Genomic DNA, 21,523 nt, shown 5'->3' with positions numbered 1-21,523 from the left:
TTTGCCATTGCTATTCTCTCATTCACATGTTAGGTATTGGGTAATGTACTGTTTTTGCTTTGTGTTTTCTCTCTTATTTCCCCTCTAATCACACTTCTCAGAGCACAGTCGTCTTATTGGCACCCTGTATTTGACATTGTACTATGTTGTTCTCATGATATTTCTTCTCGTGATTATCACCTGGGAAGAAAATGCATATTTTGCAAAAGGTCGGCAAATGTCTTTGTCTGGTTATTTGTGCTGGTGGCAGAACATATGACTGTTCTTCAATCGGTCACTCAATCAAATGTTGCCGCTTTGTACATGAGCTATTTAGATGAGGTTAATGTCTTCGGGGTCTGTCCTTATTGTCTATATTTTTGCTATTTTCACAACCGTTATTATGAGCGCAATAGTTGACAGTGGCGCGAAAGGCCTGGGTTTTGATACATAAACAAATTGTAGTTGTGAAGAGGGCTTGGCCACTCACGGGTCAATCAAGGTGTTCCATATGACTTCATATTGCATGCATTTGTCTCATGTTCTGTAGGTTATTTACGGTCTTTGCATTGCCATCGAGTACAATTTGGCTGGAGGCATGGACTATTCTGTCCTAGTTCATTGTGGATTGATACTACAGTTTGTTAAATAGCATAGGCCACAGTAATGAGTGAGAGCAACAGTAAAAACAAAACACCCAGTGTTTGCTCAATATGTTTACATTGTTGTAATTAGCTTCAATGACTATAGGTCTTTGTCACTCATCGCACTTCTCCTCAAATAAAAAAAATACTATGCTCCCGTAAATTGCATTGCATATGTGAGGTACGTTCTCAAGAAGCAAGATACAGGCTAGGCCTACCGTTGATACTGCATTAGAGGACTGAATAAGTCAAATATGTTTGGAGGAGCTCATCTTTGGTAACCAGACAAGAGGTGCCCTTTGGAAATGGGAATGATACAAGCCGGAAGGAGCATGCACTGCAGGTAGGCCCATGTGAATTGTGAATCATGCAAAAGCACGTCAGCAAAAGCTTTATGAGTATAATTTAGAAACATTTTACGTATAGGTCACTTGGCTAATGCATGACCAGGATAAGAAATACACCAGACGCATTGCTGTTGAACCAGCTTTTGTTATGGTAGGGTAAGGGTAGCCTCATTTTTAACAAAGGAAATAGAAAAAAAGCAATTGTTACAGGAAAATAACTTACATGTTTCAAAATAGGAGTGTCACCGGATTATCTCATCTATCTCACGATGGGCATATATCCTATATGGAGGAGTTTTTACACACTTCCAAAATCATAATAGTATTTTATACAGTGCCTTTCATTACAGGTTGAGTCTCAAAGTTGCTTTAAAAACAAAACATGAAAACACTTTAACAAAAGAAATGTAGGAAGATCTGCCAGTTATTGAGCGATGATCTTCCACAGCTTAAGATAATAGTCAGTTCAGAGAGGTAGTATCTTGAGAGGAGGGAGCATTGATGGTACAGCCAGGCAGGGAAAGACATCTGACGGCCACGGCACCTCGTCGTCTTCGATGTTCACACCACCTCCTCCGTAGATCAGGCTGGATCGTCCACGACTGAAACGTAGCACCCGCCTGGGTGATGATTCGGCGACTGTAAAGGCGCTAGTAAGACCACCACAGCTCAGCGGTAGTGATAAAAATCCCCCTGCAAGGAGAGCCTCTGCATCACGCAGTCCACTTCCCTCTAGGAACCGGCGCAGGAGGCCGAAAAGCCGACAAGGTGTTGTTGCTGCATCATTCAAATCAAACTAGCTGGTAATAAGAAGGTTATATAATAACAGGAGCTGGCAAAAAATAATATAATAGCCTACATCAGGGGTAATCGAGTACTATTTGAGAAGGTCCGGGTCACACACATTTCAGAGGAGGCAAAGGTCTAGATGGATAGTAACAAACCCCCACCTCGCAACCCATGCGACCCCAAACTGTTCACACCCCTCTTGTTGGCAGAGAGAAAATGTTGTAGATTTTAAGCTCATTTCCCGCAATTCTGCACATTTTGCGTGAGGCAGTTTCTTTGTTGTTGCTGTTTTAATCTAATTTCCTGCCATTTTATGCATTCTTCCATGTCTTACTGTATGTGTGTTTATATGATACTTGGGGTTGAAAAAAAAAAATAGGTCATTGTCTGCCAGTTAAGTATGGAGGGCCCACATAGATAAAAAAGGGGATGTTCTCTCACTGTTTTGCTGCTGCCAAACTTGATCTTTGATTAAAGCTTTGGTGATTAAGATTTATTTAAAAGCGGTCTCACAAGCCAAACCCTTTATTGATAGTCTTGACTACTTGGCGAATGCATTGGGCAGGACAACAAAATGCCTTTATTAAAAGGAGGGGAGGCTATGCTTGGTTTTTTAAAGAAAATTTAACTAAATTAGAATAAAAAAAGTTGGCTGTGCTTCCGTTGTCAAAATCCATAACATAACCAACCATGTTACCACTAAAACTAGCTTTCGGTTGGTCTTAAATATCCCCACCAATGCATACTGACATTGGCACTTTACCCTTTATTGTGATATGTTAAGTGTGAATAAGAAAAACTGCAAAACCAAGTGTCAAGCTCACAACATGACATATAAACAGTCATCACCCAGAGGTAGGGAACATATTTTCCAAACCACACCAACATGAACATTTACTGGAGGGTGCCACTGTGATAGCAGTATAATGGAAAGACACTGGAACAGGTGGTGTGAGGAAGTAGTCCTTGAGGTTGTTGTGCACATCAAGGCCAGAAGAACCTTTGAATAAAATGAGTGTTTCTATTAGTATTGAACAGGAACTTTGGACATAGGCTTTGTACATAGGCCCTTATCCTCTTACTGGGATGCTAGATCACTTTTAATGTGAGACATACAATTATTATAATTTTCACACCATATGCACAGTATAGTCACATGCATTTAGCATCTCTTACCTGGATATGGTCACACTGCCCTCTCGTAGTGTTCAGTGAACGAACATTTCATTTTCTCCCTTGTTTTTTGATTTCTCCTCCTGAGTAGTAAGAGCAGTTCAAGCTCTTCTAATTTGTAGAAAGACATGTTTGCATCTGCTTCTGTAGCTAGTTAAATCTGTAAAAAGTAGCATAGAAAAGCGAACCGGCACCTTTCTACTTTGTGTTCTGGGAAGGTGTAGGTAGAAGACGAGGCTCTGGACACAATTCAGCAGGTTGTCTCTTAATGGCTGCATGGAATGGATACAAATACAAGGCAAAAGTTACTGCTGCAGTCTGGACTCCATACAAGTGTGTTTGCCTCTCCTCATCGCGCTCTGAGTAAACTCAGTAGTAAGCGTATCAACAAAAAATACACTGTACAAAATGTACATGTTCATATTTTCAAAAGACATCACATTTTATAAATGTTGTACACCAATACACTAATCATTTGCTAATAAGTGCAAAATATTTCTTACCATTATACCTGAAGCATACTAATGGAGCAACAACGCCATTTTTGACATGCCCGGGCAAGTAACAAAATGAACGACAGCTAACTAGGCACTTTAAACATGAAATACAAAATCGTCACATTTCACAACAAAGCTGCACGGAAGGAATACAAATACAAGGCAAACGTTACTGCTGCAGTCAATACAAGTATATTTGCCTGATAAACAGTGCAGAAAACCCATGAGAAAAAAAAACTCACGATATCTGCACCTGAAAAAGAGACCCTCTCCCGCCACAAAGCTAACGATAGTTGAGCTAGCCTTGCAAAGTTGCATATGAACATTATCCACATTCACATTAAACATACAGTGGGGCAAAAAAGTATTTAGTCAGCCACCAATTGTGCAAGTTCTACCACTTAAAAAGATAAGAGAGGCCTGTCATTTTCATCATAGGTACACTTCAACTATGACAGACAAAATGAGAAAAGAAAAATCCAGAAAATCACTTTGTAGGATTTTTAATTAATTAATTTGCAAATTATGGTGGAAAATAAGTATTTGGTCACCTACAAACAAGCAGGATTTCTGGCTCTCACAGACGTGTAACTTCTTCTTTAAGAGGCTCCTCTGTCCTCCACTCGTTACCTGTATTAATGGCAACTGTTTGAACTTGTTATCAGTATAAAAGACACCTGTCCACAACCTCAAACAGTCACACTCCAAACTCCACTATGGCCAAGGCCAAAGAGCTGTCAAAGGACACCAGAAACAAAATTGTAGACCTGCACCAGGCTGGGAAGACTGAATCTGCAATAGGTAAGCAGCTGTGGGAGCAATTATTAGCAAATGGAAGACATAGAAGACCACTGATAATCTCCCTCGATCTGGGGCTCCACGCAAGATCTCACCCCATGGGGTCAAAATGAACACTAGAATGGTGAGCAAAAATTCCAGAACCACATGGGGGGACCTAGTGAATGACCTGCAGAGAGCTGGGACCAAAGTAACAAAGCCTACCATCAGCAAGGGCATTGAAGATGAAACGTGGCTGGGTCTTTCAGCATGACAATGATCCCAAACACACTGCCCGGGCAACGAAGGAGTGGCATTGTAAGAAGTATTTCAAGGTCCTGGAGTGGCCTAGCCAGTCTCCAGATCTCAACCCCATAGAAAATCTTTGGAGGGAGTTGAAAGTCCGTGTTGCCCAGCAACAGCCCCAAAACATCACTGCTCTAGAGGAGATCTGCATGGAGGAATGGGCCAAAATACCAGCAACAGTGTGTGAAAAACTTGTGAACACTTACAGAAAACATTTGACCTCTGTCATTGCCAACAACGGGTATATAACAAAGTATTGAGATAAACTTTTGTTTTTGACCAAATATTTATTTTCCACCATAATTTGCAAATAAATTCATTAAAAATCCTACAATGTGATTATCTGGATTTTTTTTCTCATTTTGTCTGTCATAGTTGACGTGTACCTATGATGAAAATTACAGGCCTCTCTCATCTTTTTAAGTTGGAGAACTTGCACAATTGGTGGCTGACAATACTTTTTTGTCCCACTGTATATTCCTATAAACAGTAATGCAACACTAAATCAGTGACGATATAACTTTTGCTTGTCTTTTCTTGTGAATTTGTGAATATTTGCGAACTCTACTGACTCACTACTGGCACAAGTGAACACCAAGATTTCATCTTTGGTCTCTGCTATACAAGCCATCTGCTGGGCAGATTCAGAGGAATCTAAGGTTGATCAGGCCTGAGAACCTCCTAGACAAATACTATACCAAGTACATCATACAACACTCATCCTCACATCACTTGACACCATTCTACACATCACTTAGATGGCTTTACATATCCATGAATATTCCTCAGAACAACAGAAGAAATAAAGAAAAACCCTTTTTTAAACAGAGTTAGAAGAAACTGGGACTTATTTCCTAGTTTGGTGGCTAAGCCCTCCATAGTGAATGATCTCTGAGCCATTGTCTCAATAAGACGACTTACAGATTTCACTACCCTGCCAGTGCGCGTTCTGACCACATCTTGCGAATCACGTGAACCCGGTCTTTGTAAGTCTTGGTCACTAGCTAAATCAGTTGGTGCAACTGAGTCAGGAATACCTGAAGGTTCTGTGTCAGGGACTACAGCTACCCTGTCATAGTCAGGAATGCTAATAGCAGTCTCATTATTGAGAGATAGCTGAGCTTGACGGTCTTGATTTGGATGGTCCCTGCAGCTGTACGCTGACTGATCTTGCTCCATCTCATCCCTGACTGTCTCCGGTCTCTCCGAAGATTCCTGGCCTGCAGGGTCATCTACTCCACTGAGTATCCATGAACTGGTCACATCTCCAGAGCTTTCCTCTTCATCAAAGCCTGAAAGGTCCATTGACTGACCCTCATACTCTGGATCCACAGCTCCATCTGATTGAGATTCACTTGAATCATCCTTAGGCGTTTCTACTGGCAGAAAGCTGATGTCTAGAAGAAGGTTCCGATGTACGATCTTGGTGTTTCCTTTATCACCCACCAGCTTATACAGTGGGGTGAACAAGTATTTGATACACTGCTGATTTTGCAGGTTTGTGGACCAAAATCCCTGCTGCAGTGTGTGCAAACCTGGTCAAGAACTACAGGAAACGTATGATCTCTGTAACTGCAAACAAAGGATTCTGTACCAAATATTAAGTTCTGCTTTTCTGGTGTATCAAATACTTATGTCATGCAATAAAATGCAAATACTTCAAATGCAATACTTAAAAATCATACAATGTGATTTTCTGGATTTTTGTTTTAGATTCCGTCTCTCACAGTTGAAGTGTACCTATGATATAAAAATTACAGACCTCTACATGCTTTGTAAGTAGGAAAACCTGCAAAATCGGCAGTGTATCAAATACTTGTTCTCCCCACTGTATATGTGTGTATGTAGGTTTCTTCCAATGACCGTGTACACCTTAGCTTCCTACTTGTTGGCAAGTTTTCTTTTTCCCCTTTCTCCTTTGTTAGTGAGAAGCACCTTGTCTCCTTTGTTCAGGTGAGTGCCTCTGACTTTTCTGTCATAATGTTTGGCCTGTTTCTGTTGTTCTTTAACTGTATGCCATTGAGCGATGCCCACTGTTTCATGGAGATGGAACATCAGTGTTTTGACATAGCTACTATAGTCAACAACCACAGGATCCCTCTAAACTTGCATGAATATTACATCAACAGGGAGTCTCGGAACATGACCAAACATGAGCTGGAATGGAGCATAGCCAGTGTTTTCATGTACAGTATCATTGTAGGCAAATGTTAGAGTTTGTATCTGCTGCTGCCATTTCTCTTTAGCTTTTAGAGGGAGTGAGCAAAGCATAATTCCCAGAGTTCGATTGAACCTTTCCGTTCCCCTGTTCCCATTGGGATGGTACGCAGTTGTGTGTGATTTGACGACACCAGACAGCTTGAGAAGTTCTGTGATTAGCTCACTCTTAAAATTGGCCCCTTGATCCGTGTGGATCCGCTCAGCAAATCCATAAACACAAAATACGTCGTCCCATATCTTTCTGGCAACTTGCTTTGCCGTTTGATTTGAGCATGGAAAGGCGTGAGCTAACTTGGTGAAGTGATCTGTCAGAACCAATACATCCACTGAGCATTGCTTGCTGTCCTCAGCAATCCAAAAGTCGAGACATACTAACTCCATAGGCGCAAAGGTTCTGATGCTTTCGAAGGGAGCTCGAGCAGACGGCTCGGGAGACTTAGCCAGGATGCATCTCCGACAGCACTTACATACTCCTTCACAGCATGCTCCATCTTGGGCCAGAAGAAATGCGGCCTTGCCAAATGAAGAGTTCTAGCTTGCCCTTGGTGGCCAGCAAGGTCATGCACACCACTCAATGCTTTCTCCTTCATATTTTTGGGCAGCACATACTGATGTCTCTTTTGTTTGCTCAGGGGATCCTTTGTCACCCAGTAAATTACTCCATCTTGGATCCTGAGCCTTTCCCACTGCTTAATAAGTGCAAGGGTTGTGAATCAAATAGATCCCTCTCTCGTCTTGAAGGATGTCTTTTGTGGTTGACAAACAGGATAGCCTTAGAAATCGTAGGATGAAGTTCTTGATTCCATTGAAGCTCCTCAAAAGAGATCGCAGGAAGGGAGTCATGGCCTGGAGATATGAGTTGTTGCACAGACTGCACTAACTGTACTACTTGAGCTTCGGTTGCTACATCCCACTGATCATAAACCTCACAGATCGCTTTCACTACTGCAGAGCCACAGGTTAAAAGGACAGCTGTCTGATTTCCAAAGATTCTCTGCTTGTTTTTTCACTATGTGACTGGACCTTCAAGCGAAACACATCTTGAATCCCATCTTCTCCTATAGCATCGGCTTCAGCAAGCAGACTGACATAGTTCTCACTTATCAACCTGTGACTAAATAACTTGGCAAATGGGTCCCTACTGAAGGAATCAGCCACAGTGTTCTTTGTACCTGCTATGTGCTTCAGATCGAATGAGTAGGGCACCAATTTGCTACCCATCGTTGCTCGCAGGCGTCGAGTTTTGGTTTTGTCATTATGTATGTGAGGGGATTGTTATCAGTCCAAACTGTAAATGAATGTCCCTTGAGACAGTGGCTAAACTTTTCACACACACTCCATTTCAAAGCCAAAAACTCAAGTCTGTGGGCAGGATATCTTTGTTGTAAGCCACTCAATGTTTTACTGGCAAAAGCGATGGGACGTGCTCTATCTTCACCAGCAGGTATTTGATACAGTACATCGCCCAACACGTCCAGGGAGGCATCAATTGACAGGATCAATGTCTTTGTGAAACACGGATGACCATGAACAGCACAGTTTAACAACTTCTCCTTAAGGCTGTTAAGTGAAGAATAGTCCAGTCATTAGTAGGTCCAGTCAGTAGGTTCTTTCTGAATCTGCCAGCTTGATTCTCAGGCTTCACCTTCCCCTTTCTCTTCTGACCTGCAGTGAGAGCGAACGAGAATGACTGGCTCTGATAGTAGCTTCTTCTCTAGACTAATATTTTCCGCAAGCATTCTTTGTTCTGCTGCTTCGCTTAAAGTACAGGCCATGGAGCCGGAGTCAAGCATCCCTTTCAATTGGAACTGGTTATTTACAGTGACTGGGTGCATAAGACAGTTCATCAAATAACGTTACTCTTTGTATATTCTGCGCCCCGAACCCCTTCTGGTGCTGCATTACATGCGTTCACATATCATCATTCTAAATCTTCATCACACTCAAGGGTTTGTTTCTCTTTACCCACATATCCCCCCTCTAAATGTGGGCCCTCTAGTTTAACGGCTCAGCTCCATTGGTGGCTTGTGTGTGCTCCTCACTGTATCTAGGCCCAGACTTCGGACAGTTTTTCTTCCAGTGACCTGATTCAAAGACGTTACACACCTTGCAATATTTCCTGGAAGAGTACCCTTGGTTTGGTGGGTACTACAGTCTTAATGTTGTCTGAGTGTTCTGCATTAGCACACGATCAAGTAAGCTTAGGTTAGTTAATCATTTATTTAACATTCCCAGTGGGTCATAAGTTTACATACACTCAATTAGTATTTGGTAGCATTGTCTTGAAATTGTTTAATTAACTTGGGTCAAACATTTCATGTAGCCTTCCACAAGCTTCCCACAATAAGTTGGGGTGGATTTTGACCCATTCCTCCTGACAGACCTGGTGTAACTGAGTCAGGTTTTTAGGCCTCCTTGCTCGCACACGCTTTTTCATATTCTATGGAATTGAGGTCAGGGCTTTGTGATGGCCCCTCCAATACCTTGACGTTGTTGTCCTTAAGCCATTTCTCCACAACTTTGGAAGTATGCTTGGGGTCCCGGAGACCCATTTGCGACCAAGCTTTAACTTCCTGACTGATGTCTTGAGATGTTGCTTCAATATAGCCACATAATTTTCGTCCCTCATGATGTCATCTATTTTGTGAAGTGCACCAGTTCCTCCTGCAGCAAAGCACCCCCCAAAACATGATTCTGCCACCCCATGCTTCACGGTTGGGATGGTGTTCTTTGGCTTGCAAGCCTCTCCCTTTTTCCTCCAAACATAACGATGGTCATTATGTTCAAACAGTTATATTTTTGTTTCATCAGGCAGGGGACATTTCTCCAAAAAGTTTGATCATTGTCCCCATTGGAGCAATGGCTTCTTCCTTGCTTGAGCGGACTTATGTCGATATAGGACTCGCTTTAATGTTGATATAGATACTTTTGTACCTGTTTCCTCCAGCATCTTCACAAGGTCCTTTGCTGTTGTTCTGGGATCGATTTGCACTTTTTGCACCAAAGTATGTACATCTCTAGGAGACAGAACGTGTCTCCTTCCTGAGCGGTATGACGGCTGCGCGGTCCCACGGTGTTTATACTTGCGTACTATTGATTGTACAGACGAACGTGGTACCTTCTGGCATTTGGAAATTGCTCCCAAGGATGAACCAGACTTGTGGAGGTCTACAATTTATTTCTGAGGTCTTGGCTGATTTCTTTTGATTTTCCCATGATGTCAAGCAAAGAGGCACTGAGTTTGAAGGTAGGCCTTGAAATACATGCACAGGTACACGTCCAATTGACTCAAATTATGTCAATTAGCTTATCAGAAGATTCTAAAGCCATGCTATATACAAGCTTCTAAAGACATCATTTTCTGGAATTTTCCAAGCTGTTTAAAGGCACTTAGTGTATGTAAACTTCTGACCCACTGAAATTGTGATATAGTGAATTATAAGTGAAATATTCTGTCTGTAAACAATTGTTGGAAAAATTATTGTCCAAACCGACTTGCCAAAACTGTAGTTTGTAATAAGACATCTGCGGAGTGGTTTAAAAAATGAGTTTTAATGACACCAACCTAAGTGTATGTAAACTTATGTATCTTCTCTTCTCTGTTCCTCTCTTACATTATGTTTTTTTCCCCATTCACTCAGCACAACGTGTGTTGACATTGATGTGCAACATGTTATTCTGGCTCCCATGGTAACCTGGCGGTTGAAAAAAAAAGAAGGTTTAATTGGCCCCTTACTGACGTAAGACTGCTGGTACATGCCCTCAGCGCACATGTGAGAAAAAAAGTTCTTTTTAATTCGAACAAGGAAACAAGGTGCCGTGCAAATATTGATTTAAGGATTAAAGAGTACTGGAGGAGATGGGCAAGCTGCATTCGTATAAGAATTCAAACTGAATCAATATTGTTTGAGGAACATATAAAGTTGACTTCTTACAGTGTGTTACACAACGGAGGCATTATGTTGTAACTCATCATCAACAATGAAAAAGACAAAGCAGTTATACCTGGGTGTTCAGTCACAAAGCCATGGTGTAATTATTACAAGGCAGGACCTTTAACACATAGTTTCAATAAGTCCATTCAATGGCCCTACCCTACTATACAATTAACTATATACAATGGGCTTATTGTGGACAATAGCCAATTGATTATCATGTGTATTCAGGATAGTATGAATCAGAGTTTATATTATTCACACATTAAGAGATAAGATCACTTTATTGGTAAACTGCACACAAGGCTTTTAACCCAAACCGTCCAAAGGACACGCATACATACACATGCAGTGCTTTCAAAAAGTATTCAGACCCCTTGACTTTTTCCACATTTTGTTAGGTTACAGCCTTGTTTTAAAATGTATTACAAAAGTTTTTTGTCCTCATCAATCTACACACATTTCCCCATAATGACAAAGTAAAAACAGGTTTTGAGAATTTGTTTTATTTTTTAAACATCACATTTACATAAGTATTCGGACCCTTTACTCAGTACTTTGTTGAAGCACCTTTGGCAGCAATTACAGCCTCAAGTCTCCTTGGTTATGACACTACAAGCTTGGCACACCTGTATTCGGGGTGTTCCTCCCATTCCTCTCTGTAGATCCTCTCAAGCTCTGTCCGGTTGGATGGGGAGCGTTGCTGCACAGGTATTTTCAGGTCTCTCCAAATATGTTTGATTGGGTTCAAGTCCGGGTTCTGGCTGGGCCACTCAAGGACATTCAGAGACCTGTCCCGAATCGACTCCTGCGTTGTCTTGGCTGTGTGCTTAGGGTCGTTGTCTTGTTGGAAAGTGTACCTTCGCCCCAGTCTGAGGTCCTGAGCACCTTGGAGCAGATTTTCATCAAGGATCTCTCTGTACTTTGCTCATCTCTGCATTGATCCTGACTAATCTCCCAGTCCCTGCCGTTGAAAAGCACCCCCACAGCATGATGCTGCCACCACCATACCTCAACGTAGGGATGGTGCCAGGTTTCCTCCAGACATGAAATTGTTGTCATTCTGGGAGGTTCTCCCATCTCCACACCTCTAGAGCTCTGTTAGAGTGACCATCGTGTTCTTGGTCCGCCCCCTGTCAAAGACCTTTCTCCCCCGATTGCTCAGTTTGGCGGCCAGCTCTAGGAAGAGTCTTGGTGGTTCCAAACGTCTTCCATTTAAGAATGATGGAGGTCACTGGGTTCTTGGGGACCTTCAATGCTGCAGACATTTTTTGGTACCCTTCCACAGATCTGTGCCTCCACACAATCCTGTCTCGGAGCTCTACGGACAATTCCTTCAACCTTGGTTTTTGCTCTGACATGCACTGTCAACTGTGGGACCTTATATAGACAGGTGTGTGCCCTTCCAAATCATGTCCAATCAGTTGAATTTACCACAGGTGGGCTCCACACAAGTTGTAGAAACATCTCAAGGATGATCAATGGAAACAGGATGCACCTGAGCTCAATTTCGAGTCTCATAGCAACGGGTCTGAATACTTATGTAAATAAGTTATTTATGTTTTGAATACATTTGCAAAAAAATTCTAAAAACCTGTTTTCACTTTGTCATTATCGGGGTATTGTGTGTAGATTACTGAGTATTTGTATTGATTTAATCCATTTTAGAATAAGGCTGTAACTTTAGAATAAGGCTGGGGTCTAAATACTTTCAGAAGCCACTGTACGTATACAGGCTTGGAAGATGTGCAGAGGGCTGCCACACTGGGTGCCTGGGGAGCTGTTGTTACGGGGGGTTATACGTGCCTTGCTCAAGGGCACAATGGCAGGTAATGGCATCTAGGATTTGACCCTGCAACCCTCTGGTTACCAGTTCACTTCAACAGATTTTTCCTGTCGGACCCGGGATTCAAACTGGCAACCCTCCGGTTGCTGGCTCGCCTCACTAACCGCTAGGCTTCCTGCCGCCATGTCACTGTTAAGCAACTCACAATCAAATAAATACTCTTTCAAGGTCCATCATTGAGTAAAGATATGCTAGGCAGGACACTAGCGCACGAAAACAGAATCATCATTGGAGGAGGAGAGAAAGTGTTGAGTGACACACACAGCAATGATTTTAGCTGACGGTGATGGGCAGGACTCGCAAAAGGTATGTTTCCAAATTATTTTAGCTGAAGGTGATGGGCAGGACTCGCAGGAGGTATGTTAGTGGGCAGGAGGAGCAGGAGGACTGTTTGTAAATGATTTTAGCTGACGGTGAGGGGCAGGACTCGCAGGAGGTATGTTTGTAAATGATTTTAGCTGAAGGTGATGGGCAGGACTCGCAGGAGGTATGTTTGTAAATGATTTTAGCTGAAGGTGATGGGCAGGACTCGCAGGAGGTATGTTTGTAAATGATTTTAGCTGATGGTGATGCGCAGGATTCGCAGGAGGTATGTTTGTAAATTATTTTAGTTAACGGTGATGGGCAGGACTCGCAGGAGGTATGTTTGTAAATTATTTTAGTTAACGGTGATGGGCAGGACTCGCAGGAGGTATGTTTGTAAATTATTTTAGTTAACGGTGATGGGCAGGACTCGCAGGAGGTATGTTTGTAAATTATTTTAGTTAACGGTGATGGGCAGGACTCGCAGGAGGTATGTTTGTAAATTATTTTAGTTAACGGTGATGGGCAGGACTCGCAGGAGGTATGTTTGTAAATTATTTTAGTTAACGGTGATGGGCAGGACTCGCAGGAGGTATGTTTGTAAATTATTTTAGTTAACGGTGATGGGCAGGACTCGCAGGAGGTATGTTTGTAAATGATTTAGATCAGCCTATTGATAACCCTAACCCTTCTTGATGAAAAATAAAACAGAAATATTGCAATCATTCCATTTCAGGCTATCAACCAAGTTGGATTATTTTGTCTAAGCTATTTTAGCTGGCATGCCTGCTGGACTTCAGAAATGACTATAATTGCTGTAATTCTTGGGTTATGATATTATATGCCAGTGTGGCAGTTGTACTAAACTCCTTATGCATAAAAGTTCTTAAAGCATCAATGTACATCATTCATTAAAATTCCAATTGAACAGGTGTGCTTAGATAACCTACGCACAGAATTAGGCATAATTATTATGGCTCTAGATTACAGGAAAAAGCTGCTTCAGGTGTTAGAAAAATGCTACATTCTCAGAATTCCTGAGTGGGGACAGCCCCCCTCCAGACCATCCTCACGTATTTCCTGCCCTCTTTAAAATAATGGGTGCGTGACACACCTGGTGCTGATGGCTGATGACACCTTTGGCTGAGGATCCACTCTTTCCTGGCCTTTGCCATTCAGAATAACTGTACCATGTACAGTACGTGTCCATGGTAGTACAGCATATACCTAACTAGTTCCTCAATCTCTGATACCTATAATTTCAGTATACCTCAACCCCCAATCCCTACTACCTGTAGCTTTACATAGCAATGTACCTACAGTAGCATACCGGTAGTGTAGCCTATTGCAGCAATGCTTATCGCCTGTAGCTTTCCATAGCAATGTGCCTAGTACCTACATGGTACCTAGTATAGTTTTCCACAGACATTTTCCTAGTAGCATACCTTATATAACTTGACCTGATAGCTAGGGTGTTTAGCTCTGCCCAGGCACGTCTCTTTTAATGTCTTCGTGCTGTTATATCATCATCTCCAGGACGACAGCCTTGGATAGACGTGGCACCAACATGGAGGCTTGCCACACACACACACACACACGTGCGCAAAATACTGTGTTAGACACACACACACACACGCATGCATACACAAACACATTTGCACATGCACACACAGACAAACGGACACACAGGCAAACACAAACACACACAGCTCATGCTACCTGTCAAACTAACGTAATTTATTTCACACACCACACCCTGATTTGATCTATTTGACACCAACACAATGGACAAACAGTTGAAGTCGGAAGTTTACACGCACTAAGGTTTGAGTCATTAAAACTTGTTATTCAACCACTCCACAAATTCCTTGTTAACAAACTATAGTTTTGGCAAGATGGTTAGGACATCTACTTTGTGCACCTGAAACATAACAGCCAGTTTTTAGAAACATTTAGACTTGTGTCTTAGCAAAGTGACCAGATTTGTGGATGGTGGGCGGTCCGTCTCAAGTTAAATAAAATTGGATTTGTCACATGCGCTAATTACAACAGGTGTAGACCTTAAAGTGAAATGCTTACTTACAAGCCCTTAACCAACCATGCCGTTTTAAGAAAAATAAGTGTTGAGTAAAAAATGGAGCAGCAGTAAAATAATAGGTACGAGGCTATATACAGGGGGTACCGGTACAGCTTCAATGTGCAGTGGTATAGGTTAGTAATGAGGCTGTTAACAGGGGGTACCGGTACAGCTTCAATGTGCAGTGGTATAGGTTAGTAATGAGGCTATATACCGGGGGTACCGGTACAGCTTCAATGTGCAGTGGTATAGGTTAGTAATGAGGCTATATACCGGGGGTACCGGTACAGCTTTAATGTGCAGTGGTATAGGTTAGTAATGAGGCTATATACCGGGGGTACCGGTACAGCTTCAATGTGCAGTGGTATAGGTTAGTAATGAGGCTATATACAGGGGGTACCGGTACAGCTTCAATGTGCAGTGGTATAGGTTAGTAATGAGGCTATTTACCGGAGGTACCGGTACAGCTTCAATGTGCAGTGGTATAGGTTAGTAATGAGGCTATATACAGGGGGTACCGGTACAGCTTCAATGTGCAGTGGTATAGGTTAGTAATGAGGCTATATACCGGGGGTACCGGTACAGCTTCAATGTGCAGTGGTATAGGTTAGTAATGAGGCTATATACAGGGGGTACCGGTTAGTAATGAGGCTATATACAGGGGGTACCGGTACAGCTTCAATGTGCAGTGGTATAGGTTAGTAATGAGGCTATATACCGGGGGTACCGGTTAGTAATGAGGCTATATACAGGGGGTACCGGTACAGCTTCAATGTGCAGTGGTATAGGTTAGTAATGAGGCTATATACCGGGGGTACCAGTTAGTAATGAGGCTATATACCGGGGGTACCGGTTAGTAATGAGGCTATATACAGGGGGTACCGGTACAGCCTCAATGTGCAGTGGTATAGGTTAGTAATGAGGCTATATACAGGGGGTACCGGTTAGTAATGAGGCTATATACAGGAGGTACCGGTACAGCTTCAATGTGCAGTGGTATAGGTTAGTAATGAGGCTATATACCAGGGGTACCGGTTAGTAATGAGGCTATATACAGGGGGTACCGGTACAGCTTCAATGTGCAGTGGTATAGGTTAGTAATGAGGCTATATACCGGGGGTACCGGTTAGTAATGAGGCTATATACAGGGGGTACCGGTACAGCTTCAATGTGCAGTGGTATAGGTTAGTAATGAGGCTATATACCGGGGGTACCGGTTAGTAATGAGGCTATATACAGGGGGTACCGGCACAGCGTCAATGTGCAGTGGTATAGGTTAGTAATGAGGCTATATACCGGGGGTACCGGTTAGTAATGAGGCTATATACAGGGGGTACCGGTACAGCTTCAATGTGCAGTGGTATAGGTTAGTAATGAGGCTATATACCGGGGGTACCGGTTAGTAATGAGGCTATATACAGGGGGTACCGGTACAGCTTCAATGTGCAGTGGTATAGGTTAGTAATGAGGCTATATACCGGGGGTACCGGTTAGTAATGAGGCTATATACCGGGGGTACCGGTTAGTAATGAGGCTATATACAGGGGGTACCGGTACAGCCTCAATGTGCAGTGGTATAGGTTAGTAATGAGGCTATATACAGGGGGTACCGGTTAGTAATGAGGCTATATACAGGAGGTACCGGTACAGCTTCAATGTGCAGTGGTATAGGTTAGTAATGAGGCTATATACCAGGGGTACCGGTTAGTAATGAGGCTATATACAGGGGGTACCGGTACAGCTTCAATGTGCAGTGGTATAGGTTAGTAATGAGGCTATATACCGGGGGTACCGGTTAGTAATGAGGCTATATACAGGGGGTACCGGTACAGCTTCAATGTGCAGTGGTATAGGTTAGTAATGAGGCTATATACCGGGGGTACCGGTTAGTAATGAGGCTATATACAGGGGGTACCGGCACAGCGTCAATGTGCGGGGGCACCGGTTAGTAATGAGGCTATATACAGGGGGTACCGGTACAGAGTCAAAGTGCAGTGATATAGGTTAGTAATGAGGCTATATACAGGGGCTACCGGTACAGCGTCAATGTGCGGAGGCACCGGTTAGTAATGAGGCTATATACAGGGGGTACCGGTACAGAGTCAATGTGCGGGGGCACCGGTTAGTCCACTTAAGATGTTGGTACAATATACATACAATGATACAGGACTTGACAAAGCCAGAGTGTCTCTGTAGCCTCTCCCTCCTCGATAGGGGTCATCTGAGGGGACCTGAACAAGGTACATGAACAGAACCTGGAGGATAGAGATTATAGGCCTCTACAATGGGTCCTGTGTGATGGCCCGCCCTACCTCAGACAGAGCCAGTCAACAGGAGAACCAGAGAGACAGGCTAGGTCCACACTGTCTCCACATCCACATGACCTGACTCGACTCGCTCTCTTTCAAACTCTTTCTTGCTCTCTCAACATCTATTTCACTCTCCCTTTCTCTCTATCATCTTGCCCGTTTTATCCATCTCTTTCTCTCTATCATCTTGCCCGTTTTATCCATCTCTTTCTCTCTATCATCTTGTCCGTTTTATCCATCTCTTTCTCTCTATCATCTTGCCCGTTTTATCCATCTCTTTCTCTCTATCATCTTGCCCGTTTTATCCATCTCTTTCTCTCTATCATCTTGCCCGTTTTATCCATCTCTTTCTCTCTATCATCTTGCCCGTTTTATCCATCTCTTTCTCTCTATCATCTTGCCCGTTTTATCCATCTCTTTCTCTCTATCATCTTGCCCGTTTTATCCATCTCTTTTCTCTATCATCTTGCCCGTTTTATCCATCTCTTTCTCTCTATCATCTTGCCCGTTTTATCCATCTCTTTGTCTCTATCATCTTGCCCGTTTTATCCATCTCTTTCTCTCGCTTTCTCTGCCGTTCTGTCTTTCTCAATCCATCCATTTCACTCTTTAAAATCTTTCCTTTTCACTTTCTCTTCCCCCCATTCTTCTTTCAAGCCATCTTTCATTTTCTCTCTCTCATGCTGATTCTGCTGGGCCAAATGCCTCACACAGACACTGTTGTACCCCCTGTTATCTCTGTCCCCAAGCCTGTGACCTGGCAGGATCGTATACCCTCCCTCTCACTTTTCCTCTCTCTCAACTCAAATCTCCCTATCTTGACAAACCTCTTCACAACTTCTGTGACCTTCCAGCTTCCCACCTCATATAGCTAATACTGATACAAATGGTTATTGGAGGGCACAAAGACAAGGAGTTCAATCAAGTGACTCAGAGTTTTCCATGACCAGTCAAACTGCATTTTTCACCGTTTAACATAATGACATGGTGGGTGTCAGAGTGTGTGTGAGGTCATCACCAGTGACGTTGGCTGGATTCGCTGTCCACAGTGACTCAGGCACAACGATGTGCTCAAACATGCCAGCGCACAAATGTGTGTTTTACACTCTGTTTTGTTACACAGAGAAAATGGGGAAGGAGGAGGGAAGAGAGAGAAGGGGGGGGGGTAGTGTGGGTTGTTTGAGTAGTTACTAACTGTAGCCTGTTTGGTTTGTTACACAGGAGATTAACAGGGACAATAGATTTGATACCTGGCAACCTTTGACTGCGTCTCTCCACTGACAGTTACAATATGAGGTTGAGAAGGAACTTGCAAGTAAGCATTTCGTTGGGAATTGTATACCATGTGTATCCCGTACATAGTTAAATAAATGTTAAATATATATATATATATTTTAAACAAGACTAATACTACTTGAAACTTGAAACTGAAACTTGAATAATGGACGCTACAGGACCCAACTGGATAGGACTGGAGACCGAGGATAAAATTATTTGAGAATAAACACTATTTTGTAAGATGGGAAGCAAAATATGATTTCACTTCAGTTTTTACTTGTGCTCATGAAGTATGGAAATAGTATATCCAGCAAAACTTTCCCAGCATGTTGTAGTCTTTCTCACGCTAAGACAGCTAGTGAACTCTAGTTGTTATCATTTATTTTCATATCACAACAACAACAATATAAAATAAAATATACTACAAATTTCTGCAAGCAGGGATGTCCTCCAGTCCTGGCATCAGCTATTTATTTCAAGAAAATGAGACAACGCCCTCTAGTGCACAAAAGGTAAAGTCACACTGTTGCACTTGAGGACGGGAGCTGTGCACCACTGACCAATCAATCAATCAGTCAACCAACCAACCAACCAACCAACCAACCAACCAACCAACCAACAAACAAGCCTACCAACCAATCAATTGATCAATCCATCTAATCACATTGGATGGCCCCTTTTACATGATAAGTGCTTTAGAGTAGACCCAGAGCTGGAGCTATGCGCGAACCACTGCTTTTAACCAGGGCAAGGTGACTGGAAACATGACCGAGTACAAACAGTGTAGCTATTCCCTCCACAAGGCAATCAAACAAGCTAAGCGACAGTATAGAGACAAAGTAGAGTCGCAATTCAATGGCTCAGACACAAGAGGTATGTGGCAGGGTCTACAGTCTATCACGGATTACATAAAGAAAACCAGCCCCGTCACGGACCAGGATGTCTTGCTCCCAGGCAGACTAAATAACTTTTTTTGCCCGCTTTGAGGACAATACAGTGCCACTGACACAGCCCGCAACCAAAACCTGCAGACTCTCCTTCACTGCAGCCGATGTGAGTAAAACATTTAAACGTGTTAACCCTCACAAGGCTGCAGGCCCAGACGGCATCCCCAACCGCGTCCTCAGAGCATGCGCAGACCAGCTGGCTGGTGTGTTTACGGACATATTCAATCAATCATTATCCCAGTGTGCTGTTCCCACATGCTTCAAGAGGGCCACCATTGTCCCTGTTCCCAAGAAAGCTAAGGTAACGGAGCTAAACGACTACTGCCCCGTAGCACTCACTTCCGTCATCATGAAGTGCTTTGAGAGACTAGTCAAGGACCATATCACCTCCACCCTACCTGACACCCTAGACCCACTCCAATTTGCTTACCGCCCAAATAGGTCCACAGACGACGCAATCTCAACCACACTGCACACTGCCCTAACCCATCTGGACAAGAGGAATGCCTATGTGAGAATTGCTGTTCATCGACTACAGCTCAGCATTTAACACCATAGTACCCTCCAAACTCGTCATCAAGCTCGAGACCCTGGGTAGGTAACAACATCTCCACCCTGCATGATCCTCAACACTGGGGCCCCACAGGGGTGCATTCTGAGCCCTCTCCTGTACTCCCTGTTCACCCACGACTGCGTGGCCATGCACGCCTCCAACTCAATCATCAAGTTTGCGGACGACACTACAGTGGTAGACTTGATTACCAACAACGACAAGACGGCCTACCGGGAGGAGGAGTGTGGTGACAGGAAAATAACCTCACACTCAATGTCAACAAAACAAAGGAGATGATTGTGGACTTCAGGAAACAGCAGAGGGAGCAACCCCTATCCACATCGATGGAACAGTAGTGGAGAGGGTAGTAAGGTAAGTTCCTCGGCGTACACATCACGGACAAACTGAAATGGTCCACCCACACAGACAGCGTTGTGAAGAAGGCGCAGCAGCGCCTCTTCAACCTCAGGAGGCTGAAAAAAGCACTCACAAACTTCTACAGATGCACAATGGAGAGCATCCTGTCCGGCTGTATCACCGCCTGATATGGCAACTGCTCCACCCACAACCGTAAAGCTCTCCAGAGGGTAGTGAGGTCTGCATAACGCATCACTGGGGGCAAACTACCTGCCCTCCAGGACACCTACACCACCCGATGTCAGAGGAAGGCCATAAAGATCATCAAGGACAACAACCACCCGAGCCACTGCCTGTTCACCCTGCTGTCATCCAGAACGCGAGGTCAGTACAGGTGCATCAAAGCAGGGACCGAGAGACTGAAAAACAGCTTCTATCTCAAGGCCATCAGACTGTTAAACAGCCACCACTAACATCGAGGGGCTTCTGCCAAAACACTGACTCAACTCCAGCCACTTTAATAATGGGAATTGATGGGAAATGTAAAATATATCACTAGCCACTTTAAACAATGCTACTTAATATAAGGTTTACATACCCTACATTACTCTTCTCATATGTATATGTTATATACTGATAATACATGTATCACTAGCCACTTTAAACTATGCCACTTTGTTTACATAACCTACATTACTCATCTCATATGTATATACTGTACTCGATACCATCTACTGCATCTTGCCTATGCCGTTCTGTACCATCACTCATTCATATATCTTTATATACATATTCTTTATCCCTTTACACTTGTGTGTATAAGGTAGTAGTTTTGGAATTGTTAGGTTCGATTACTCGTTGGTTATTACTGCATTGTCGGAACTAGAAGCACAAGCATTTTGCTACACTCGCATCATCAACATCTGCTAACCATGTGTATGTGACAAATACATTTGATTTGATTTGATTTTTGTGCACCACTCCCCTCCATAGAACAAACTCACGCCCCCCCCCCCCCCCCCATCTCTCCCCAGTCTCTCCTGCACCAGTCAGCTCTCACCACCGGGTGGCGGTCACAGACCGTTGTAAATCCTTTTAGAACGTCCCTGTCAAAAAAAAAGGCGCATTTACCGACCGACTCACTCCTTCATTATGGTGAAAGGTTTCACCACATGATATTCTTCGA

The 21,523-nt window shown here is 43.2% G+C and overlaps 1 long non-coding RNA gene across 1 annotated transcript; it reads right to left on the bottom strand.

The window, feature by feature from the left end:
- Positions 1 to 531: 531 nt before the first annotated feature.
- LOC123995910 lies at positions 532 to 14,394 on the bottom strand. The gene is made up of 3 exons (XR_006831905.1): positions 14,262 to 14,394; positions 2,936 to 3,204; positions 532 to 2,759 (listed from the first exon to the last, which is right to left on the bottom strand). It is a non-coding gene; the product is annotated as an uncharacterized LOC123995910 (long non-coding RNA).
- Positions 14,395 to 21,523: the final 7,129 nt, after the last annotated feature.

Source organism: Oncorhynchus gorbuscha, linkage group LG14 (genome assembly GCF_021184085.1).
Source record: "Oncorhynchus gorbuscha isolate QuinsamMale2020 ecotype Even-year linkage group LG14, OgorEven_v1.0, whole genome shotgun sequence".
NCBI lineage: Eukaryota > Metazoa > Chordata > Actinopteri > Salmoniformes > Salmonidae > Oncorhynchus > Oncorhynchus gorbuscha.
Note: the sequence above shows the minus strand (reverse complement) of the source record. Positions and strands in the feature narration are given on the sequence as shown.